The sequence below is a fragment of the Halichoerus grypus genome, chromosome 15 (genome assembly GCF_964656455.1).
Source record: "Halichoerus grypus chromosome 15, mHalGry1.hap1.1, whole genome shotgun sequence".
Lineage (NCBI taxonomy): Eukaryota > Metazoa > Chordata > Mammalia > Carnivora > Phocidae > Halichoerus > Halichoerus grypus.
Window position 1 is genome coordinate 57,081,779 of NC_135726.1, and position 9,574 is coordinate 57,091,352.

The following is a 9,574-nucleotide window of genomic DNA, read 5'->3' on the forward strand; positions in this document are numbered from 1 at the left end:
GAGCAATGTAGTTGGCAGAGGTTCGAGAGAAGTTTCTTAGATCAAGGTCAAGGAAGCCAACATTAAGGTTAAGAATATCATCCACTATCCAGATAGGGTTGCTTTTAAATATGACAAAAATAGCGTATTTCATGGTTTGTTTCATTGGGTGCACCATAAATTTTGATGATTTATACAACTTAGATTTGGTATTTATCCGTCAATTCCACTGTGATTTAAGTAAGTAGGTTTTATTTTTCCTGTATAACAAAGCTGAGGGTTAGCTGCTCAGTTGCTCACTGGCACTCTCAGGGACCCCAGCTCTTTCCATTGTGTATTCCTCTCCATCCCTGGCATCTACCTCCATCGTCATGCTTGACGCCTCATCCTAGGATGGCCGCCACAGCTTCCAGCATCCCAACCATGATCAGGGCAGACGTCAGTAGGAAAGGGTGCTATCATTTTATCAGGAAGAGCAAATTCCTGCTCAGAAGACAGCACACTTTGACTTACATTTCACTGGCCAGAACCGGGCACCTGGCACCTGGTGTAGAGTTCAACAGGTAAAAGAATTCTTGCTATGCTCTTCCACCTCAGTCCATTTGCTCCTGTCATGTTTCCAGACTCAAGACTGACCCAGTCCTCAATTCCTGAATCTAGCGTCAAGGTGGTCATGATGACAAACTCTAAAATTCTTGTCACGAAAGTTCAAGCCTGTGATGGTGTGATGCAGTGGAAAGACCATGGTCCTGGAGTCAGACAGGCTGAGTGTGAATTTCGGCTCTGCCTTGTGCTAGCCCTGGGACCTTGGGCAAACCACTCCCTTCTGCAAGTTTCAGTTTCCTCCCTGAAAAAATGAGCATGATAACATCACGTCCTTCATAGTATCGGTGTGAAGATCTAATGAACTACATGACAGGTCATCTATAAACGTCAGGTGTTTGTTTTTGCTGTGACTGATTCTTTTTTTTTTTTTTTTTTTTAATTTATTTATTTGACAGAGAAAGACACAGCGAGAGAGGGAACACAAGCAGGGGGAGTGGGAGAGGGAGAAGCAGGCTTCCCGCGGAGCAGGGAGCCCGATGCGGGGCTCGATCTCAGGACCCCGGGATCCTGACCTGAGCTGAAGGCAGACGCCTAACCGACTGAGCCATCCAGGCGCACAATTTCTTTTTTTTTAATTTGAGAGAAAGAGCAGGGGGGAGGGGGAGAAGGAGAGAGAATCTCAAGTAGACTCCGCACTCTGCGGGGAGCCCGATGCGGGGCTAAATCCCAGGATCCCGAAATCATGACCTCAACCGAAATCAAGAGTCCAACACTCCACTCAGACCCCCCAGGCGCCCCCAGGGAAATTTTTAAAAATTATATATAGGGGCGCCTGGGTGGCTCAGTCGTTGGGCATCTGCCTTCGGCTCGGGTCGTGATCCCAGGGTCCTGGGATCGAGCCCCGCATCGGGCTCCCTGCTCAGCAGGAGGCCTGTTTCCCCCTCTCCCACTCCCCCTGCTTGTGTTCCCTTTCTCACTGTGTCTTTCTCTGTCAAATAAATAAATAAAATCTTTAAAAAAAAAATAAAAATAAAAAATTATATATAATAATATATGTATATGTATATCTGTATATATGTGTGTATACACATATATAAAGTTTTAAAATGTACATATACAGTGTAAATATTTTATATTTATATATGAAATTATAATTATATATAAATCATAATTTATAAATATATGAACATAATATATATATTAAATTGGCCCCTTCTCAGCCCTCCTGAGTCAGCATCTTTGTTGGGGAGCCTGGAGGGTGGGATGTGAGGCCATCAAATACATGTTTTCTTTTTTTTTTTTAAAGGTTTTATTTATTTATTTGAGAGAGAGAATGAGAGAGAGCATGAGAGGGGAGAGGGTCAGAGGGAGAAGCAGACTCCCCACTGAGCGGGGAGCCCGATGCGGGACTCGATCCCGGGACTCCAGGATCATGACCTGAGCTGAAGGCAGTCGCTTAACCAACTGAGCCACCCAGGCGCCCTCAAATACATGTTTTCAAAAAAACTCCCCAAGTAATTCTGCCAAGAAGCACATATTTATGTTAATACCGTAAAGGCACAGAGAAATTATACTTTTTCTAGCAACAGAATTCCCTTGTCCCCGTCCTAGAAGAGATCCATTTCTGTCGAGGGAACATTTTGAAAAGTTGCTTAGGTATGAGACCCGTTCACCGCACAGATTTTGAGGTGCGAGGCGTGAGTGTTTGCAGACAGTGCTAAATCATCCAGGGTAAAAAGGAATTTTAGAAGCCAGGTGGGGAAAGCCAGAGGGAAAAGAAATAGGTGTCAGGTGCCTGGAGGGAACTTTTGGTGGGTTTATGGAGGTGACTCACGGGGGTTTTAATTGCTGTGCTCTATGGTGAACGATGAAAGCTCTCTGTGCCCCCACTCCCGCCAGCAGCACGATCTACATGTGACAGCATGCCGAATCCGTAGGCGGCACTGGATGAGACCAGAGGCCGCCCTGCCGGAGGCCACGGCGGGCGGTTAACCCTCACCCCGTTATCACGTAGAAGGACATCGAGTGTCACCCTTCGGGCACTCACCGCTGCTGTCACCACCACCAGCAGCAGCTCATGGGCAGCTGGCCATAAGATGGAAGTCATCCTTCCAGCCTACAGATGGGGAAGCCAAGGCCCGGGGGGAGCCCCAGAGAGCACCTGTTTGGCAGAGCCAGGCAATGAGGGGACATGACTTCCGAACTCACATCTGTCTGGCTCCGCAGTCCAGCGTTTACACGCCTTGTCCGCTGGAAGGACACTTACAGACCTACCAGGCGACTCCTCCAATTTGGGGTCCGCTGGGGCCTGAAGAAGCGAAGTCACCTGCAGGCCATCATTTAGCACCCCAAAGCTGCCGAGGTCACCAGTCCCCAGTGCCCAGGGCCTCTCTGTCCAGCGGTCACAGTCACTGTTCACTGGGGGCCTGTGCACGGGGTTGTGAAACTTCCCACACAGCTGTGTCCTCACCAGCTCTGACCACAGACCCTGGAGGAAGTGCCCAGCCCTGCGGGGCCCTCCCCCATGGGGCTCAGGGACGGTCCTCCCTAGCCCAGCCCTCCGGGATCCCACTGACTCTGCCCTGACCAGCCAGGCGGAGTAGGCCACTTGCTGAGGACATTAAAACGCAGTAATGCGACGCACTCAGACAGTCTGTTCTGTTCCTAACGCCTCCAACCAGGTCACGCCTCTCCGTTACAAGCTCTCTTTGCAAATGCAGGAGGGGGACACTTTGCAGAAGTGAGCGTGGTGTAGAATTCCATACTGTCCTCGCCCAGTTAGTCTACGACCACCAGGAGCCCACCCGTCGGCCGGCTAAGTCAGGCTGGTTCCAGGAGAAGTGGGGTGAGGCCTGAGCTGGGGATCAAGCTCTGGGAGTGGAGAGTGGACCCCTCCCACCCGCTCTCCCCGAGTTCCAGGATTGCACCCTGTCCATTCTGTCCCTTCATCTGGACTTGCCGCCTCCGGGCTCTGCTCTGGGAATCAGCTTTGGGAGCCGAATGAGTAGGGGAAAGCTTGCCAAGCTGATGTAACGCAGGATCCCATAATCCACACGGCTAGCTAGGACAGGCCTGTCTTCCTCCCCCAAGAGAAGTCTGTGTTTGGTACAAGGCCAGCAGGTGGCTCTGTTCCAGACTCATCGGGGACCAGGCTGCTGGAAGCCTCCACGCCGCTCCTCCACGCCCCAGCCTAAGGCAGCCACTGCGGCTCTCACCAGACCCCAGGCTGCAGGCGGACGGAAGGAAAAAAAAAAACGGAGAGCAAGCAATTTTCTTAGGAAACCACGGTCCATACATTACACAGATCATCCCCCTTCTACCCCAATCCCCCCAGTCACATGACCAAGGTAGCTGCAAGGCGGGGAATGGCAAATGCCTCTAATGGGCCATCAGGTGCCCAGATAAAATTCAAAGTGTTCTTTTGCTAGAGACTGGGGAGGTGGAGTGACTAACAGCCTCCAGCATTATGCCAGTGGTTATGTTTTCCGAAGCAAAAAAGCAATTTTTTTTTCCATCTTCCATTCTCCTGGAATGCACAACTATAACCACAGTCAGCTCTTAAACTAGCGATTTTTTCCCTCCCTATTCAAGTTGGGGGGTGGGGAGGAATTGCCTTCGTTGGAAAAAAAAAAACCACACAAAAACAAAAAGCAAGTAACAAGCGGTCATCTGCAAAGCTTATGCCCTGAGCTTCTTAGGAGAAAACCTTCTTCCCGTGATCAACAAATCCCTGCACCAGCTCATTTGCTAAGGCAGCAGACGGAGGGGCTCACAGGGGGGACACTGTGGTGCTGGAGAAAGCAGCCCCGTTGCTGAGGTCTGCATGGGGTTCAGGGACGTGATGAGGCAGCTCCCGTAGCTGAGGGAGGCCACCAGGATGCAGGGGGAGCAGGCCAATGAGGAGCCCCTGAGGAAGGCAGGTGCCGGACAGTGCTGCGGATGTCGCTGTGGGACAGGCTGGCCATGGCCACCAGGAAGGGCTCCAGCTGCAGGGGCCTGGGGTTGGCTGGAGCAGAGACTGATGGGTAGGTTTGCAGCCCAGGAGGCGGCCACCTGCATTTGAGCCGGCTCTCTGTCTTGGCCTGCCTGCATCTTCACTCATTAGATATTGATTGTATATCCCATTCATCATATGCAGGTTCATTATGGACTTCATTCATTATACACAGACGATATCCAGGCCTGGCTCCACAGGGTGGGCTGGCTGGGGTGTCATCTTATAAGATATCTGGGAAGACAGCACTTTGTGTCCATGGGTCGTGTCCCCGTGCTTTAATAAAACCACTTTTTTTGCACCAATAATAATAGTAATAAAATAAATAAAAAATCTGGGATATGTATTCACACACATATATGCATATATATGTTGTTTATAAAAAAACACTCGGAACTGATAACATCTTACTAGTTCCCTCATTAATTAATTAAATAAAATCTTTGACACATTTCCTTTTTACATTCATATGGACACTATGATTTCACATTTCAGAAAAGATCATCCTCTAAGCCTTAAAAATATGAATTAGGCTTGGGGCGCCTGGGTGCCACAGTCAGTTAAGTGTCTGCCTTCAGCTCAGTTCATGATCTCGGGGTCCTGGGATTGAGCCCCTGGCTCAGCAGGGAGTCTGTTTCTCCCTCTCCCTTTGCCCCTCCCCCAGGCTCCTGCTCTCTTTCTCTTTCTAATAAATAAATAAAATCTTTTTTAAAAATCTGAATTAGCCTTGGTTAAAATGAACGGATACCCTGCATCACACGGGGATTTGATGAGAAGCCTTGAAAGGAAGGTATGTTTGTTGCTGGGGTGCTCGGAGGACGTAACTGCTGATATGGCCCTTCTTAGCTGGGTGAGGACGTGTAGGTAAGCGAATGTTATCACGGCCCAGTGTCTTGGGAAGCAGTGAACGAGGGTCTGTGATATTATGATTTATAACAAGAGAGGGCTCACACTCTAACTCCCTCAAAGTGGCTTAGCAACAAAAAAACAAAGGTCCATATGTGGAGCCCAACAAATGGGGAAAAAAATCAATTGATTCTATAAAAGCATATTGCAGACCTTTTAAAAAGCATTCAGTTGTCTTATCCAAAATGTTGCGTGTTCTCGATTCGGGCCTCCAATAAAAAGTGCCCTGGTTTTATTGCCGAGCGGAGATTGATCTCCGCAGAATTAACTCTTCCATCCAGCTAGTTTTAGGAGCAATTCTACTGGTCAAAGTTAGTATGAAAACCTGCTCGGACCAGTGCCGGCCCCACACATCTGCACACACTCAGGAAAGTTAATGGGGGGCGCCTGGGTGGCTCAGTTGGTTAAGCGACTGCCTTCGGCTCAGGTCATGATCCTGGAGTCCTGGGATCGAGTCCCGCATCGGGCTCCCTGCTCAGCGGGGAGCCTGCTTCGCCCTCTGACCCTCCCCCCTCTCATGCTCTCTCTCTCTATCTCATTCTCTCTCTCAAATAAATAAATAAAATCTTTAAAAAAAAAAAAAAAGAAAGTTAATGGACACAACGCAGGGCAGGTGGGAGTCATCCTTTACAGCTGAGCACAGTGGGGTGCGAGTCACATAGTTAACGGTCGCTGAAAACATAAACAATGTTACATATATTTGTATGTTTATTTATTTACTGAAGCCATCTCTACACCCAACGTGGGGCTCGAGCTCACAGCCCTGAGATCAAGAGTCGCATGCCCTTCTGACCGAGCCTGCCAGGCACCCCTTACAGGATATTATCTTAAGTCGAATTGCCCAGCAGTCAATCAGGGCAAAAAATAATAAAATAAAAATTAAAGGGGCGCCTGGGTGGCTCAGTCGTTAAGCGTCTGCCTTCGGCTCAGGTCACGATCCCAGAGTTCTGGGATCGAGTCCCACATCGGGCTCCCTGCTCCGCGGGAAGCCTGCTTCTCCCTCTGCCGCTCCCTGCCACTCTGCCTGCTTGTGATTCCTCTCTCTCTCTCTGTGTCAAATAAATAAATAAAATCTTTAAAAAAAATAATAATAAATAAATAAAAAAAATAAAAATTAAAAATATAAAAAATTAAAAAATAAATAAATTTAAAAAAGAAAAAAAGAAAAGAAAATCGAAAACAAAAGCCGCTGAGCTCCCGAGGACAGCGGCCTCCAAATTCGGGATTATGCCCCTAGGGGCCAAGGAGGCGGGGGCTGCGGGGGTGGGGGGTGGCGGGGGGCCCCGGCTGGGTTTCGCAGGCTGACCTGTGACCTCCGCCGCGCGGCCGCCCGCGGCTGCAGAGGGCCCGCGCCGCCAGCAGAGGGCGCTCCGACACAGCAGGTGCCAACCCGGCCGCGCTCGCGGTGGGAGCGGAAGCCAGGTGAGCGGGCCCGTCAACTTGCAAATGCCTCCCGGCTGAGTAACCCGAGTGGCAGCTCCTGGAAATCACCTGTGAGCAACGAGGCCAGTTGCCAAGAGGCAAGGTAAGCAAAGTTCCCGTAACAGGATAAAACACTGAGGAATGCCAGCGGAAGCCTGCCACTGTTCTCTTGGGCAAAACTGAGGGTGGGACCCTGGGCAGCAGGTGAGACAGCTTTACTCAGCAGACCATGTGCGGAGGTGATTCCCATCAAGGATTCAACTCTGAGTAAGGAAACAGGTATTTTCAATGCCACCGGATACCGTGGTGATTTAAAGGCAGGGCAAGCCATTAACTTCTGTAAAGAGGAAGGGAGAGAGGGAGGTTGGAAGGGAGACGGACCCAAGGAGGGAAGGAGCCAGGGAGCGAGAGGAAGAGAGCACCGGCTGGGCAGGCGTCCCTTTGTCCCCTAGTCCGTGGCTGCACCAAGCAGCCCGCAATGCCCTCAGGAGACTGATCACCCAGGAGATGGTGGGGGCAAAAGGATGAGGTTGCATCCCCCTAGATGGTTTTCCCCAGATACAGATAATCTCATCTGGAGTCAGGAGGAAGGTAGCCGCGGTCTGTGCTGTTAGAACCCCTCCAGGAAGCGAGATAAGATGGGTGGCCAGCTGTCACCATGACCCCCCCATCCCCGCCCCCATCGGTCGGGGCTCGCCCTGGCCGAGTTCCTGATGCACTGCAGGCGGGCACAGAATATGGGGCAAATGGTCGTGCTGGGTCATTTGCAACTGGATTCCTTTCACTCGTCGGTTGCACGAAGCGTGGGGAAACCTGCAGGCAGACCTGAGAAATCAATAGATTTTCCCAAATGCTGACAGGTGGGTAGGAAGTCCTCCTCACCGGCACACAATGGAAAACATGCTGTGCCCGACTTAGGTTTAGCTCCTGGTGTATTATTTACCCGAATATTTATTCACTGAGATCCTGAATTTTATTTTATTTTTTTAAATTTTATTTATTTGACAGAGAGAGACACAGCAAGAGAGGGAACACAAGCAGGGGGAGTGGGAGAGGGAGAAGCAGGCTTCCCGCTGAGCAGGAAGCCCAATGTGGGGCTCGATCCCAGGGCCCTGGGACAATGACCTGAGCCGAAGGCAGACGCTTAACGACTGAGCCACCCAGGCACCCCTGAGATCCTGAATTTTAGGCTAAGCTATCTAATGTTTTAAAGAACCGTCACATTCTAATACATTGTGTGCCAACAAGAATAGATATTGCATTTTGTCAAATGCCCCTTTAGCGTGTCTGGGGATGATCATAGGCTTTTGTTTCTACTTATCTCAGTTAAGAGGATAAATTACTGATTTCCTAATCTGGGTCATCCTTGCATCCCCCGATCAGCCAAGATGTATTTTTGTTCCTTTGTTTTAATATGCTGCTGAGTATCCTATGCCTCCCAAACCACTCTCTCCTGGAACACAGTGCTGTGGTCGAAACTTTTGATGCTGATCTAATTTTCTTTCCCTTCTAAGTCAACTTGATCTATTGCTCAGATGTCTAAATAATTGTTTTCCTCTTAAAGAAAAAAAAAAAAAGCCAAGTAGTAGTTTTTCTAGAATGCCTCATTCTGATGATTGGTTTTGGTTGGCTTTTTAAAAAAATTTTAGTATTTTATTTATTTATTTGAGACAGAGAGCACAAGCAGGGGGAGGGGCACAGGGAGAGGGAGAAGCAGACTCCCTGCTGAGCAGGGAGCCCAACGCGGGGCTCCATCCATCCCAGGACCCCGGGATCATGACCTGAGCTGAAGGCAGATGCTTAACCAACTGAGCCACCCAGGTGCCCCTTGGTTGGTTTTTCTAGTTACATCCTCGGCCCTTCAGTTTGAAGGCCCAAATCTTGAGTTTCAGGAAAATTTTTTTAGATTCTGACTTTACTCATTGTTTCCCTCCCTTGCTTTGGCTTTTCTTCTTTAGCTATTTCCTCGTCTCTCCTCTTTCCTCTCACTTTCTGGGGAATGGTTTGTAGCCTCATTTATATCTGTTTTTTTTTTTCTTCTTCTTCTTTCCATCCTCAATTTCACCTACCATGTGTTCTGTGGGTCTGTTCATTCCTATTACAGTTCAGCTGTCATTTTTAAAATATCTTCCTTTTCTTTTTTTTTAATTTACATTTAAGATATCTTCTTAAACATTTCTAGTCCTCTCCTGACCCCCATCAGTGCCTCTTTGGGTACCTCCTGAGATTTCCTGAGTGCTATCATCTTTTCTCTGTGATGCTGTGATTTCGAATCAGACGTCTGTGTTTGGCTGAGCTCCTCTGCTTGCGTTTCAGGGTTCATCGGGACACTTGCCCACCTAGTTTTCCTGCAGATGTTGTCTGTAGGTTATTTTCCTCTGCCGTGTTTGTTGTTAAGGAAGGAATGAGGGAGATGCAAAACCAAATCGTTCTTGCCTCTCCCTGCATGTATTCATTATTCCTCGGGGACGTACTCAGGATTCGCGGGCATGCGTTCACTCACTCACTCACTCACTCACGGGGTACTCATACACGCAACAGACACAGAGCCGGTCACAGGTGCGTGTCCGAGTGCATCCCAAGGATGCACGGCAAGCTCAGGAGATGCAAGAAGGAGCAGGCAAGTATGAAGCAGATGCCACTGTGCTCGGCAGAACAAAACAATTACTCATGTTTCTCATCAAATCAAAGGCTCAGGAAGAAGAATATAAACAGTTGGCACGGAGA